The 16,787-nt window shown below is 45.3% G+C and overlaps 1 pseudogene; it reads left to right on the top strand.

Moving 5' to 3' along the window:
* The first annotated feature begins 6,332 nt into the window (after positions 1–6,332).
* Positions 6,333–7,171, top strand: LOC112903046 (annotated as a pseudogene).
* The last annotated feature ends 9,616 nt before the right edge of the window (positions 7,172–16,787 follow it).

Raw genomic sequence — 16,787 nt, forward strand, 5'->3', positions numbered from 1 at the left:
CTCCTAATCTCTATGGCAATGGAGAAGTAAGATCTGTTCACCAGGCCTTGTTGGTATGAAAACAAAACATCCCTGAACTCAATGTCCCGCTGAATATCATCTAGCTTCCTTCCTGTTTCACTATGTGAAAATACATCAATCTTTAACTCCATGTTTATTGTTTTGAACATATTATATGTTGCAGTCTGCCCACTCCCAAATGCTTCATGCTTGGGATGCCTAACCCACCAGAGTTTTGGTGATTGCAATAGCAAAGTGTAGGCTTTCTAAACTTTCTGGTCATAGGTTTCAACTACTGAAATTTATTGGTTGGACTTGATAAGAAATGATGTCAGTGTATGAAATGAAGTTTTCCCAACAGAAAAATTCAAGAAATCAAGATTGACATGATGTACACTTGGTTAGTTGCTTCTAACTGAATGAACCAACTTGCACAGTTGTCGTGTAACTCTATCTGTTTGCTCACAAAATCAAGCACTTACCACTATCAACACGATAGCTAATTTTACATCTTTGAGTGCTTATCGGATTGAGGTGAAGAATGAAATTCATGTATAAGTCATGTTGTTTTGAATTAGAGAGATCAGCGATAGTGGTCCATTCATAATTTATAGTGTGCTCCTAGAAACAAGTTGTTCTGCATTGGATTGCATTTTACTGAATCATGTTTACCCAAGCAAGAAGAGGAGAAATTTGGTTGAAAATGGAAACGCAGATTGGGATTAACTGAGTCCTTGGAAGAATAATAACACAATATCCTTTTTCTATCAAAAATGCGGCTCTCATGAAAGATGGTCCTGACAGCACCATGAGCTAATTATGTTAGACAGATAAACTAAGTTCTTGATTTTTTAAATTTTCTTTAGGAATCTGCAGAAAATAGCACCTTTGGAAATTTTGGAGCTACATGCACTATACTAAATAATGCCAAGTTTCTTAATGCGCAGAACATATTTCCTACAAATTGTGTTGTGCGATAGTCTCCAAAACCAGCCTGACTTGTGTGTCATTGTTTGCCCCTGTATTCAGGTGTTTTTTTTGCCTCCTTTATCAAAAGGCCTGAGACCCAGCAGTCCGGCACGAGGCCCGAGTTTTTAGCCTGGCCCAAGCACGGCATAGCCCGATGGTCATCGTGCCCGGACCGGCACGGCCCACTATGGTGTGCCATGCTTGGCCGCCAGCGCAGCACGGCAGGCGGCACGACACGGCCCGATATTTAAGACTGGCCCGTTAGAGGCCCGCATATTATGTCCATCCCATCGGCTTATCAAATATCATCTCTCAAAACCCTAACTCCCAGACACTCCTTAGTTTTTCTCTCTCCCTTATCCTCTTCGTCGATTCCCTTCCTACCCCTCCGAGCTCCAAGCGGCGGCCCGTTGGTGCGGTGGAGCGGCGGGCGGGTGCGGCGGCGCAGGCGTGGGCAGCGGCCAGCGGGCGTGACGGCAGCGTGGCCTGCTGGCGCAGCATCGGCGGGCGCAGGCAACGGCCAGCGGGCGTGGCGGCAGCATGGCGTGCTGGCACAGCGTCGGCGGCAGGCGCTGCAGCTGGCGGGCGGCAGCCTCCATCGAGCGTGCGTGCGGCGGACAGCACGGGCACGACAGAGTCCCCGTGCTTTTCGGGCCAGCCCGACACAAAAATGGGCCCAATAGCACGCAGCACGATGGGCGGCACGGTACAACCCGATAGCCTGGTCATGCTGGGCCTGGCCCAATCAGTTCGTGCCCGGGCCAGCCTGGGCGCGTGCATGCGGCGGACGGCACGGGCACGATAGAGTCCCCATGCTTTTCTGGCCGGCCCGGCACGAAAATGGGCCCGATAGCATGCAGCACGACGGGCGGCACGGCACGACCCCATAGCCTGGTCGTGCTGGGCCTGGCCCAATCAGTTCGTGCCCGGGCCAGCCTGGGCCTGTGCCGGGCCAGGCCAGGCAGCCCGAATGGCCATCTATAATGTTAGGCAAACATATTGCCCTTCTGAATATCTTCTATATTTTTCTTAACCACTGCTCTTTATAGGTTTCAAGTAACCAAATTAAAGAAGCTTTGCGAGTCTCTAGGAAAGAAGACATTCTTGTTGTGGATGAAATAAATAAATCTGAAAATAGAGCAAAGGAATGTTAAACTAAAAATCTTGCAGAGGAAAACTTGAAAGCAGTACATGATTTCTCTTCATAGCTTTTGGAATTAATTTGTCCTATCTTGTTATAAATTTTCTTCTTTAAAAAAGCTTCTCTTTCTGTGGATTATGAAATATATTGCTGTGCTTGCGAGATCCATTTTCCCTATCAAAGAAACTTTAAGCTCCTTTGCTTTTGGTGATCTTCTTTTTTTCTCCTAAAGTGTATCTGTATATGGCAAATTTTCTCTTTGGTATGCTGGTTGGTCATTACTTCTCAAATGCCATAACATCCTCAGATAAGTTGACATCCTACTGTGAAACTGAAATATATAATTTAATGTGTGCTGATTGTTGAAACTATTATTTTGGGAAACAAAGATCATATGTTACTATAGAGTAACTCTCTTAGTTATGGATTAGAAATTAGAAATTTCATTGTGGGAGTATCTTGATTGAATTTTTCTGAATGCATCCAGTTGTGTTACTTGATGTACGTAACTTGCTCATTTTCCCCCTTTTGATTAAACCTCTAGCCTATAATAAGTGAGATAGCTTCCATATCAAAGAAAGAAGTCATTGGCAGATTCTTTTTTGATTTGATAAGAATGTTGTTGGATGCCACAAAAGGTATGGTTATGAAATAGGATTCCTTTTACTTTAGAATCTATATAGCAGTCACGTTGCAAAATAGGAGGCACTTTTAGATACTCTGCGACCTTTCCTCTTCAATCTTCTGAATCAGTGCTTCTCTTTTGGATTTGAATTCTATTCTTGGTGCTACAGATGACATTCAGTGATGATTTCTCTTTTGATCTTTTATTACCTGAAAATTGAAGCATAATTCCAAGGTTTACGCACATTGATTTTCCAGGAACCGTCGTGCCTTCAATGACATGCAATTATCACACTACAGTACTATACTGATACGAATTTTGATTTTTGTATGATGTACAGGGTTGCTTAAATCTCTTATGGCCACACCAGGTATCTTTATGCAATAGAAGGTGTTGGTTCATAGGTGGTGTGAACGCTGAAGTTGGAAATTGCAAAGAGCATGGAGCAGTTTTGCTAAAGAAGGTTTCCTTCTAGCCATATGACTTGCTGTTGCTTATATCAACAATGGTTCATATATGCTGTACTAACCTTTAATTAGCTTTCAATGGTTTTGCACTGAACCGGTGCTTGCAATGCTTTGAACTTATTATCTATACATTGATAGCTAAGGTTTGGATAATTTCAGAATGGTAGAAGTTGAGATGCGCTTAAATTTCCTCTATATTTCTTATAGGTATTTGCAAGGTACAATCATTGAACGAAGTGTGGCAATATCTCTACTTCCTCCAGGGTGTTCAACAGAATGTCCAACTCCTAACATGGTAAGCTCCACACAGAACTTTCTGATGCATGCCATGCATTGTTTCTTCCTTTGTCGCCTGAAAAAACGAGACATGGATCATATACATCATTCTTCCAGAAGATCGCATTGAATAAAGCTTTTCGTTCGCAGGTAAATAACCTTTCAAATTGTTGTTACGGTGAAATGAATTTCCCTTTCTAGATATCGAGCTCTGGAGATCTCTGATGATACCTGGTGGAAGCTATAATTGTTTTCTAGATTATGAAATCACAACTGTTGCACAAATGAAAGAGATTAGGAGGACACACCAGCGGTCCTTTCAGAGCACCTAATATGTGGTTCATATCAAATTAAAAGAGAATCCCATTTTTGTTGTGTTGTTCTAAAACTTATTTCGAATCTCCAGATCTAACATTTGATTGTGACAAACTAAAACTTTCATTTCTGCAATTTTGCGATATGAAAAATTTGAACTTCAAAGAGAATGGTATGATCTATAACCTGAGACTTCCATTATACAACTTCTTTTATACCCTTGTCTCTTTTCAGCACATAAACCAGGCATTCTTTTATGGGAGAATTCTCTGGAAGGCTCTGGAACAAATCACGCTTCCTTCTATGGCCCTGCAAAATTGCAACTTCCTTATTTGATCCTGATTTCATTTTTCTTCCCTTCCATGGCCCTGCCGTTACAAGTGCAGTTATCTTCCAGATAAGTGACTGTGAAAAGACAATAGTACCCCTGGGGTGACTCTGCTCCCGAGCCCGCGCGCTGCTGCCCGCCGCCCGCCGCCCGCACGCCGCTGGCCGCCACCCGCGCGCCCGCCCGCCGCCCGCTGCCGCCTGCGCGCCCGCCCGCGCGCCCGCCTGCCCGCGGCCGCCCGCGCGCCCGCCCACGCGCCGCCGGCCCGCCGCTCGCATGCCGCCCGTGCGCCTGCCCGCGCGCCGCCGCACACACGCCGCCCGCACGCCGCCGCTCGCATGCCGCCCGTGTGCCCGCCCGCGCGCCGCTCGCACGCCGTCCGCGCGCCCGCCTGCCCGCGGCCGCCCGCACGCCCTCCCGCGGGCCGCCGCTCGCCCGCGCGCCTGCCCGTCGCCGCCTGCCGCCCGCCCGCCGCCGGCCCGCCGCTCGCATGCCGCCCGAGCGCCCGCCCGCGCGCCGCCGCCTGCACGCCGCCCGCCGCCCGCGCGCCTGCCGCCGCCCGTGCGCCCGCGCGCCGCCGCTCGCACGCCGCCCGCCGGCCGCCGCCTGCCCGCCGCTCGCCCGCGCGCCACCGCCCGCCGCCGCCCGCCTCTGCTCCGGTCGGGGCTCACGGGATAGGATGGGGGAGATGGGGTCTGGTGTGTGTGTGGGAGTGGCAGGGGTAGTTTAGTCCAAAAATTTTTTATTTCTTATCTCAAATCTTAAACTCTAACAGATTGGCCTAACGGATCTGACGGAAGGCCATGGAAGAGAACGAAAATAAAAAGAAGGCTATAAAAGAGCGTTTCAGTTTTGCAGGGCCATAGAAAGAAGCGTGATTTGTTCCAGTGCCTTCCAGAGAATTCTCCCTTCTTTTATACCCTTGGCTCAAGACCAATAGAGGAGCTGGCCAGTCTTCGTCCCGCGCCGACCTGCAGATGAGCGTGCACGCCCGCGCGGGCCTCATCCGCCGGACCTGCACCACCAGCAGCGACGCCAACCCCCTTCCCCACCCATGGCCGGCCGTCGTGCCCGCCCCTCCCATGACCGGCCGCCGCGCCCGCCCCTCCCATGGCCGGCCAGCATGCTGGTTCCTCCCATGGCCGGCCGCCTCGCCGACTCCAAACTACATCCCCAGGCCGGTGGCCTCCCAATCCCGCAGCGACGACGGCAGCAACTAGAGGTGGAAGATGCACAGTTTGGGGGTATTTTTGTCTAAGTTAACAGACATACCGGCAAAATCTAATGGAATGGTAGTTTCAGTTAAAGCTTCAAATTTCGATGGTATTTTACGGGAGCGAAGCCTTTTAATGGTATTTTACGGAAGTCGCGATCTTTCGATGCTACACCACAGGCGTTGGCACCCTTCTCAAGCCTCAGGCAGCCTCCCTCTCCCCAGTTCTCCCCCCACTGGTTTTTGATCAGCCAGTACCGGCCTCCATCCTCCGCCGTGCCGTACCCTACCGCCGTCACCGCGTGGTTCAACTTCGTGCCACAGCTGTCCGCGGTCATCACGCCGCCGCTGTAGAACTGGAAGTTGCTCGCGTCGACGCCCACGGACAGTGATGCAAGCTGATGTAACAGTCTGCCACCAAGGCTTGTATGCAAGGCGATAGAGCACTGCTGCTGCGAGCCTCTTGACGGGCCGTGCGATACCAGCGTTTCCCGTCGCACGGAAGATAAATAGGGACCCCTTTCAAACATAATATGCTAACTTTTCGCTAAAAAAAACAATATGCTAACTTGCTAAACATATAATATAAAGTAACCATGATTGGGATCCGGTTGAATGACCTGTTAATTTGGTTGTGTTTTTTCTTCTCGCAGCTAGGTAAGTGTAGCCCATTGAAAATTTTGCTACGTGTCACGGCTGGTCCAGCCAGCAGTGACTGAAGACGTCAACTAAATATTCGTTTTGTATTGTCCTATGACATGTGGGCCCTGCGTGGCGATTGGGTGCCCGGCTCTGCATTCACCCTTTCAAAACTCTGGAAAGGAAGCTATTTTCCCCTCTGTCCTCCGAGATCAATTTGCGTTCCTGATTTAATCAAAAGCATAATCAGACCTGGGCCCACCAGGCAGTGGACTCACCACTACCTGCTCCTGAACCAGATGTACAAAGCCGATGGATGGATCTAGTGCGCACGCCAAATTCGGTTTCCATTCCTCATTTCCTCTCCATCAAACTCTGCCCCCAAATGCCATTCCCCTGATCCCCTTGCGTCCCCAGTCTCGTGCTAAACCCTAGCGGATCCGTGGACGTCTCGCCGGCGGGCGATTGCCAGGGGGAGGCGATGGACCCGGCGCCGCTGCCCGACGACGTGGTCGCGGGCATCCTCCGCCGCCTCGCCGCGCCCCGCTGCGTCTGCCGGGCGTGGCGCCGCGCGTCGTCGTCGACGACCGCCGCCTGCTGCGCGCCGACCTCCTCCCGCGCTCGCTGGGCGGCATCTTCCTCAACCTGCACGACCTGTGGTTCACGCAGTTCCTCGCCCGCCCCACCACGGGCGCCACCGTCTCCGGCCGGCTCGACCACACGGTGCCCGGCGACCCCGGCCGACCGCCTCCCCGTCATCTACGTCCGCGACCACGGCAACGGCCTCCTCCTGCTCGATCACTGCGTGGTCAACCCGGCCACACGGCAGTGGGCGCTCTTGCCCCCGCGCCCGGACCCGGAGGACCTCCGTCCCCCAACCCCTACCTCCGGGCATGCATGCTTCGACAGACGAGTACCTCGTGTTCGACCCCACCCTGTCGCCCGACTTCGAGTTGTTCATACTACCGAGTGTATACGAAGTGGACGACGAATGTGAGGAATCTGAATGGCCTCCGTCCACGCTGATCCTATCCGTGTTTTCATCAAAGACTCTGGTTCCTGGGAGGAGAAGGCATTTGGTCGGGAAGGGGAGGCTGCAAGATTGTTACCGGGCATGCGGTCACTATAGGATCATTTTTCGATCATCAGTGTGGCTACTGGCGTGGAGCACTCTATATATGCTGTTCGGACTGTTTTGTTATAAGGTAGCTAGATACAAGGCATCATCTTTCTAGTTCTGGTTTTAAGATTTATGATAAGATTATTTATATCTATTTTTATTGCAGAATATCACCGTCAGACAATACGTATCGAGTAATTAGATTGCCCATCGAAGATGGAGAATGTTATCTAGGAAAATCAATCAAGGGGATTTACTGTGCATCACTACTCTAGGGGTCCCAACTTCAGATTTGGTTCCTTAACGACCATTGTGGTCATGATCAGACGGAGTGGGTGTTGAAGCATGGCAGAGACATTTTCCCCATCCTGCCAAATCTGAACTATGATGACCAGTGTGATGGGCCTTGGATCTTACAAGAATTTTACTATTGGCGACATGAACAACATTCTGATGACGATTCCGATGTGGAGGACAACGAACCAATTGTGGAAGAGAAAATGGAAGAGAATTTTTGGTGGGACTCTGACAATGATAACGTTCTTGAACCTGGAAGTAGGAGCAACGATTCTTACATTGTTTTCCTTGGAAATCATCCATTGAATAACTATTGGTGTGAAATCATCCCTAACTCTAAAGATGCCGGATGATCTGTTCTTTGAACTTCAAGGTCGTAAGGGTCAGAGTAGCACTATTTCCTTCAAAAATTCGGCCATTTCTTAAATTCCACAACTCCCATGCTGCTATGGTGAAAATTTCCATGAAGTAAGGAAGCTGCATAGCCTGTTTCATCCTTGCAATTGTATTATGTAAATAGTTAGATCTTTGCCAGTGAAAACCTATCTTCTGCCAACATGACATTGCAGATGGACAATCAAAGAACAAATGTGATATATCTTCTTCCACCTTATCATTGCATAGTACACAAAAGATATCTGGCTGAACTGTGAAACTGCGGCGACTCAACATCGCTTTGGTGTTTAGCCGATCAACCAGAATAAGCCAGGCAAAAAACTTTAGTCGAGGAATGCACTTTGATTTCCACAGCCATTTAAATGTGGGAGGGCATCCATATGGGAATAACCAAGAGCATAAAACTTTCTTGAAGTATATATACCATTACCCCAGATAAAATTCCATTTGTCTGTGATTGTGACATCATATTGTATCTCCTGCAGTTTGCTTTGTAACAATTGATACTCCTCAAAAGCCTGAGCTGAAAGTGGTAGACTGAACAAATCATCAAGATGCCCAACTTCCATAATTCCTTTGACCGAAATATTCTGATCCAGGGCGAATGAATAAAGGCGAGGGAATTCATGTGAAAGGATTCCATCTGTCCATAAATCATTCCAAAATAAAACTGTCGACCCATCTCCAATCGAGCATCTAGCAATGCCTCTATAAATCACATTCAGTCGTAGTATATCTTTCCACAAGAATGATCCTACTTTCCTTGTTCCATGAGGTACTTTAGTGTTATAATATTTTGCCCAGATCAGTCTTACCCATGGCACATCAACCTTAGAATAAAATTTGTGGAGCTGCTTCATCAGGAGAGCATAATTCTGTAGTCTGAGGTCAATAACATCAAGTCCACCTATTTCCTTAAGCTTTAGGACCATGGGCCATGCTGCAAGGTTTCTCTTTCTTAGTTTGATCATTTCCTCTCCATATACATTGTTTCCTTGCCCTATCTATATTTTCAATTACTCCAATTGGTAATTTTATAGTGCACATGGCATAGGTTGCTGATGGAGTGATCACCGAATTAGCCATTTGAAGTCTTCCAGAATATGAAAGCAAAGAAGAGCAGACAGATAATCTTCTTTCTATTCTATCCATTAGTGGAATTAGGTCCTACATTTTTGGTTTACCGTCTTCATAGGTAGGCCCAAATATGTGAAAGGCAGGGACCCAGCCTGACATCTAAGAGCTGCTGCAAATGTCGCCATCTTGCTGTCTGCCATATTGATGGGAATTATGGACGATTTGTTAAAATTCACCTTAAGCTCTGTTGAATCAACAAACTTGTTCAACAAAACCTTCAGACATAGTAGCTGAGTGGCATCAGCTTGCATGAGCAATAGTGTATCATCTGCGTATTGTATAATTGGAAAGTCCTCATCTGGTTGAGGTATTGGGATTGTGAGTTGTCCATATTAGAGCACGTATCTAGGCCATGTGCCTGCTGGCTCGGTTGAGCCAAGGGATGTGCTGCGCCGGCCTGTTGCTGTGCGCCGCCCCCTCCTGGGGTTTGAGTAGATTAGGCAAGGGATCCTTGATTGGTGCTTTCTATAAACCAAGACCTAGGACTCCCTTGCCTATATATGTACGGGCAGTTGCCCCTCCTTAATTGATCTACTATTTTTCCTAGCCAATCTTGCTTTCAGTCCATTGTTACAAGCATCATGGATCACATATTGCAGAAGTTCGGCTGCCAAAACAAATAATAGTGGAGACAAAAGGTCTCTGTCACACCCGGTTTTAAGAACAAAACCGAATGCATAACTATATGTATGCCAGGATCAAGTTTCATACATATAGTGACTTCATCAGTGAATAATCAGCAACAGTATCATGAAAAGAGATTTAAAAGACTATAAAGATTATCATAGTTATACAGCTTATCCTGGAAACGAAGACTCCAAACTTCACAGGCAATCGACCGGGGGTTCCGCAGGCCTAGAACTCAGCATCATCTTCAAAAGACTTCAGATCACTTTCTCCTCTGAGCAGCAATTATAACAAGCGTGAGTACACTTATGGTTGGTACTCAGCAAGTGTTGGGAATTATATGACATGAAGGCCAAAATCAAGGAAAGGCTGACTGGCTTACTGCGATAAGCAATTTTTAGTTGGTCAAGTTTTATTAGCACCTGATTACTAAGGTATAAGTTCATACCAAAACCCACATTAAGAGAGAGAGAAGAGATATAGCATAAGCATAACCACAACCATAAACATGGTCCACAATAACCATAACCATAACCATAACCATGGTCCACGATTTAATTCATCTTCAAGTTTATTAATCATGTGAGGGTCCAAGCCGCTCGTAACCGTGAGCACGGCTGATATATCAGTTTTCACTCTGCAGAGGTTGTACACTTTACCCACAATTCGTGTCTCCCGATTTGCCCGAGGTAGCTAGCCTCTTAAACACTTCCGAGGTGAGTGGCAAGGGATTCACTACGAGGCCTTTACAAAGATTCCCTAACTTATGATAATCCGCTAAGGTTTCAAGTCAAAGCGGTCATAACCCTCCCTAATGAGGAAATACCTTAGCCAAGGACCACATAGCCATGTGCCTCAAAAGGACCGAGCTATACCCCGTCGATGCAACCCCTCTTGCCCTTTCGGTAAGATTATCATAAACTAGAGTCTCTAATTAATTAGCCAAGACCAGAGCCATATAGTATTGTGGTTGCACTGTTTTCCTGGGTGGTTCTCCATGTTCCGATTAAGACATATTGTCTTGTAATTAACAACACAACGAGCACGAACATGGATAAAACAGGTGTAGCATTATCATTGTTGTCATCATGATTATATATTATTCCCAAACCATAACCAGTTGAAGCAACTAAGCAATAGCTACCCAACAATAAAGATAAAACCCAGATTGACAAGGAATGATCATAAAGACTAGGCATATCCTTAATTAGGATCCATCAAAATTAAGACACATGCATGCATAAAGAAAAAGTTATATTTATTGTGATTATTAGGACAAAAGCATGATCAAGGAAACACTTGCCTTTCTTTTAGAGAATAGCTGCTCAGAGTCTTCAATTCTTGTTCTTGAAACTATATATCTTCAAAGCTCTTGGATCGCGCTTCTTCTAACGTCACACAAGCATCCGACCGAAGCATACAAGCAAGCAAACAAACAAGAACGACTGAGAACGGATACATCAAACAAAAGGAAAGCTTTAAAAGAGCGAACTAAAGGATAAGGCTCGATGCTACGGTCACGAGAAAGAAATAAACGCGGAAAACGGAGCTAGGGTTGAAAAGAAACAGCTATCGGAAGACTTATATTATGAAAGAAATAAAAGAACTATAGGCTTTCATTTATTTTAATTTAGAAAACCAATGTAAAAGATATTCAAAAGAGAATATCCCTAATTATAATTAACTCATATTATATTTGCATTTATAAAGACGAAGTAGAACTTAGTCAAATTTTATATACAATTCTCTATGTATAAATTACACTAATCAAATAATTAATTAGAAAAGAAAACTTGTGAGAACATCTAAACGCATAACTTTATGATTCGAGTTGAACTATAAAAAGTAAATTACAAACACATTTAATTTGGTATTAATCAAATTAATATTTGTTATGAAAACCGGGGAAAAGACTTAATTGGATTTTATTTCGGAAAACTAGATGAGAGGGTATTATTCAAATTAAATTGATATTTAATTTTAAAAACAGGAAATATGGCACAACAACGCTACTAAACGATAGCTTAGGGTTTTAGAAGACTAACGCAAAAAGAACGGATCGAAACGGATCTAAAACGCGGAAACTACGCATAAAACAGCGCTGCAGGGACCTATACGCAATTAACTATAGACTTTAAGGGTTAGCAGAAAAGAATTGCAAGACACAGAAAATAGTGCTTGCAAAACACGAAAAGATTAGGGTTAGATCTGAAAAATTCCATGGTGGGGCTGGATGGAAAAGATGGAAAAGATCTAGGGAGTTTTCTGCAATTTTTGTTAGACACAGAAAATTACACGATATTTACAGGATCTTCCAGGGACCAATGTGCAAAAAGCTTGAAACATGGTGGCGGCGGGTACTGTAGCTCAAATTCCCGTCGATTTAGGTAACGAGAGGTCGCGGGAAGCGGGGCAAATGAAAGAGGACGACGAGGGGATTCCGTTCCATACCTTACTTACCGCGGGGACGCATCGTAGAGATCGAATTTAACTCGAGAAGATGGGCGGCGGCTGTCTGTTTTGTCCTGTGCGGTTCTGCACCTGTTCGTTCTGTCTTGGGCAGCAGCAGCAGGAGGAAGGCGAGGGGAAGGGCAGCGCAGGGGGCTGGGGCGGGCAGCCTGCAGGGGGCGCGGCGCAAGGGCAGGGGCGGCGCACAGGGGCAGGGGCGACGCGGCTGCGCTGCAGGGAGTTGGCGGCGTTCTGGTGGTGCGCATGGAAACAGGAGGGAGGCGCACAGGGGTTGGACGCCCGGGGGCTGGGCAAGGCCGGTCCGCAGGGGGGGCTGCGGCTACAGGACTTGGGCATCAGGGGGCGACGCAGAGGCAGGGGCACGGCGTCCTGGTGGCCGGCGACAGGAGAGGGCGGCTGCAGCAGCAGCGGTCAGGAGCGACGGCGACGGCATCTGTTCGTGGATGTGCAGGAGGAGGGTGAGCAGGGGCGCGAGGAAAAGCTAGGGCCGGCTACGTGGGCAGCAGGGATGTGATGCAGAGGGTAGGGTTACGCGAGAATTTATAGGGCACGCAGGAGCCGACGCAGGGGAGAAAATTAGGGCCGGCTACCGGGGAACAGGAGGTGCAAGGCGCGTTTAAATAGGCCTGGAGATATTATGCTGGGCTCCAACTCGAACGAGGATAAGGACGCAGCGGCGCATCGGGCTGGGACTCATTCTTGAGTCCGGATTGCTCACAGGAGATGAGATTGGACCGACCAGCGGGTCCCACAATTTAACGAGCAAAGAGAGACGATAGAAGAGGTAACGGAAAGAGGAAACGAGAAGGGCTGAGCGAGTTCGGTTATGTGCCGAAACAGGTTCGGGTGAGGGTCGAACATGAAAACGAGCTGACAGAGCTAGTTGAACGTGAACGAGTTATTTGGGAGCGCGGAAAAGAGAAGGAGGGATCAGGTCGAGTCGTTGGGGCTGACGGCGATCGAACATCATCGGAAAAATACCGAAGACGAGCCACGATGCGTCGTTTTCAAGCATGACCTGATCGAGGAGAATGGTTAGAGGATCAGGAGCTCGATGGAACCTCTTAAAGATTCGAAGAGACAAGATTAAAAGGATGTACAACAAGATACGGCTCGGTCCGACTATGATGAGAATCAAAATAGAAATATTTTTCCAGAACACATTTTCAAGGTTAAAATAAATCTAGAAAAGTCCAGATAAATATTTCAAACCACGAAAAATATATCCGGAAGAATCCCAAAAATTTCCGAGGAAAACTCGGGAGTTAATTTGGGTCACGAGGATTCCAAATAAAATATTTGGGACTCATGAAAAAGAATTTTAGAGCTTTCCAAGTAAAAAAATGGATCTAGCTCTTGGATAAATAAAATAATTGCCAGAAAAATCTTTAAAATTCTCGGAAAATCCTATTGATTGATGAATATATTGTAAAAGATAGCCACATCCTAAAATTAAATATTTTATGGTGTGACAGTCTCCTTGTCTAACTCCTCGTTTGCAAATGAATTGCTTGCCTGGAACTCCATTAAGTAAGACTAAGGAAGTAGGAAGTACCGGTTGAAAGGATCATCGAAATCCATTGTAACCAACGGTCAGGGAAGCCCATGTGTTTCATGATGTCCAGCATGGCACTGTGTTCTATAGTATCAAAGGCTTTAGCAAAATCCAATTTCACTATATTAATCTCTCTTTTGCTCTGATGACATTGATGTATATACTCACAACTCCAGGCAAGACAATCCTGTATCGTTCTACTCCTGATGAAACCATACTGATTGACATGCAGTAATTTCAGGATTAAAAGCTGCAGCCTCTCTGCCTGAATTTTTGTTAAAAGCTTCATACTGCTGTTCAGCAAAGAAATTGGCCTATAGTCATTAACAGATTCTGGATTATTGACTTTGGGGACTAAAATGATGTAGGAACTATTGATGCTTTCCAAATTTACTGCTCCACTATAGAAATCATTATAAAGCTTGTAGAATTTCTCCTTGATCATTGGCCAACACTTTTTAAAAAACAACCCATTGAAACCATCACGCCCTGGGGCTTTGTCTGGTGGAGTGATTTTAACTATTCTATCAACCTCCTCACTGGTGAAAGGTGCCACTAGATCTGAGAGATCAATATCCATTTGGATGAGATTATCTCGATCAAATTGCATTTGGGGATGGTTAGAAACACCCATTCTATTCTTATAGCAGGCAGTCCACAACAGGGCAGCTTTCCCTTCATGATCTGTAACCACCTGTCCAGAATAATTTTGTAGCTAGTAGATAGCATTTTTCCTGTAAGAGATAGTTGCCATTGCATGGAAAAATTTGGTACACTCATCCCCAAATTTAATTCTATTGACTGTGTACCTCTTCTTCCAGTACAAATTCTTGTATCTCAACAGTTGTGTCATATGTGTTTTGATGAAATTTCTGAAATTCCATTCGTGGGTCCATAAAGGTCTGTATTCCTCTAAGCAATCCAGATAGAAGATCACCTTCTTACAGTTTGATATCAGCATGTTAAGATTTGAAAGCTTCTTACTCCAGTGTTTTAGACTGTATCTGACATTTTTCAGTCTGTCTGCAATAACTGAAGCTGAATCCCTTTGATTTCTCACTTGTTTATCCCAGCCATTTTGAACTGCTTCATAGAAACCAGGATGCTCAGACCAAAAGTTCTCAAAATGAAATAAGCTTGACTTTGGAATCTTTGTGCCTATCGTGACTTCGCATGGTATATGATCAGAAGTGATTTTTGCTAGCGGCAACACCATAGTGTTTGGAAAGGAAATTGTCCAGTTTACCGATGTAAAGAACCAGTCCAATTGCTCCAGCAAAGGATCTTGCTGCATGTTGCTCCATGTGAAAGCTCTGCCTTTTAGGGGGAGTTCTAGTAATTCAAGGTGACCAATTACATCATTAAAAATTAATGTTTGAATTTTATTTGCAAATGTCGTTATCTCACTATAAATATCATTACTTGCAAGGATTTACATATCTTGAATCTAGAATCAAGCCAATGATTGCCATACAAGTAAGTAAAAAGGAACAACATGAGTACACCGGCCTTCACCTGCATCAGGCACAAGCATATGATGCTAGAAGAAGGCGTAGAAAGGATTACATCACAGGCATGCAAATGGATGTCTTAGAAAGACATGAACCATCACTCTAACAAGAATTTCATACACTTTTGTCGAGATCTTTCAGCCTTCAACAACACATAATTGCTAGCTACCAATTTGGCGCAGAGCCTGCAGAGACGACTCATTGTTTGCCATCTGCGTAGCCTCCAGTCTGTCGATCGGAATGAACATTAGAAGCAGGATCGATCCTATCATCCCTGCAGAGACAACATCCTATCATCCCTGCAGAGACAACAGCTCACAATCTGAAGACATTACAGGTTCAAGCATCCACATTATTATGCAACAACATAGCTAGCACTAGTTGATTAGTTGAGAACAACCATAGAAAAATGGGGCATGCCAACAAATAAATTATGAATCAAATATTTTTCCCACCTTCAGGCATGACATATCTAATGAAAACAAGTATAGTGGGAGAGAACCAACATATAGTTATACATGGTGGCATCCTATAATGAGAACAGTGAAATGCTCGTATTTGGAGTAAATTTAATCACAAACTACCAAGAACATATCTCTTTTGTTATAAATTCCAGATAACAACTTCCATTATATTGGTTAAAAAAATGGTGTAGCAAAAACTACTGACAATGGGCTATTCTGCCAAATAAAGAAGATTCAAGGGAAAAATGAGAGAAACTGTCAAAGGTTTATCCAAAAATGTAAAAGTATTTAATCAACATAGTTCATGGTAAAAATTATACTCATGCAAAAAGGTACACATTTCATGCCTATCAATCACCATCATGTGACAGCTTATTTGGATGTCTTCCACAAGGCAAACAAAAGTCAAGCTTGTTCTTTCTGACCAGTCTGCTCTAGTGTGATCGTGGAGCTGCAGGAAGATGGAAATAGTTCAGAACAACCCATATAGAATTTATAGCTAATGATTCGGCAGAATGATCACGCACTGCATACTACAGGATTGGCAATCAATCCTGTGCATGCAAAATCTAATAAGCCTTGGTCAGTTTACCATGCTTCTTAACTGGATGAGAAATTAGTACCTTCTTAGGTAGGAGTTGCAGACTGGCGGAGCTAGATTGCAGACTATTGGAACTAGTGAGCGCAAAGAAGGCTCGTGTACCACTGATGAGTCTTGCAGCATAGCAGGTGACAACACAGAATTTGCCGGACACGGTTCGCAGCCGTTCTGGCACTCCAGCTCATTACTCTTATTTCAATGCTTGTCCAAGGATGTTAGATCTGATGCAGGAGCAAAAGTTACAATTGGAAAAAGGATTATTATATTGCACCAAAACTACGGACAATGTCCCATAAAAAAAACTACCGACAAGGTCAATAGCATTAGAAGAATTTCTTTAGTAATATAGCTCTAGCACCAGCAAAAGCGAAGACCTTCCACCTTGCTGCTGTAATCTCAACCAAAATAAATCAACATGCATGAATGGAAGAGGCGATTAGCTGACATTGGATTTCTATAGATTCCTTGGACGATTTATTTATAGATATAGCCAAACTCAAGCTGCCAGACTGATTTGAGGGCCGTTTAGACGAATACAATCGAACAGAAGCACCGTGTACCATGACGGAGCATAGAATCAGAGCTGTTTCAAATTAAGATACTCAAATGCGGAATAGTTAAATTGTAACAACGTTTA

This window comes from Panicum hallii, chromosome 8 (genome assembly GCF_002211085.1).
Source record: "Panicum hallii strain FIL2 chromosome 8, PHallii_v3.1, whole genome shotgun sequence".
Classification (NCBI taxonomy): domain Eukaryota; kingdom Viridiplantae; phylum Streptophyta; class Magnoliopsida; order Poales; family Poaceae; genus Panicum; species Panicum hallii.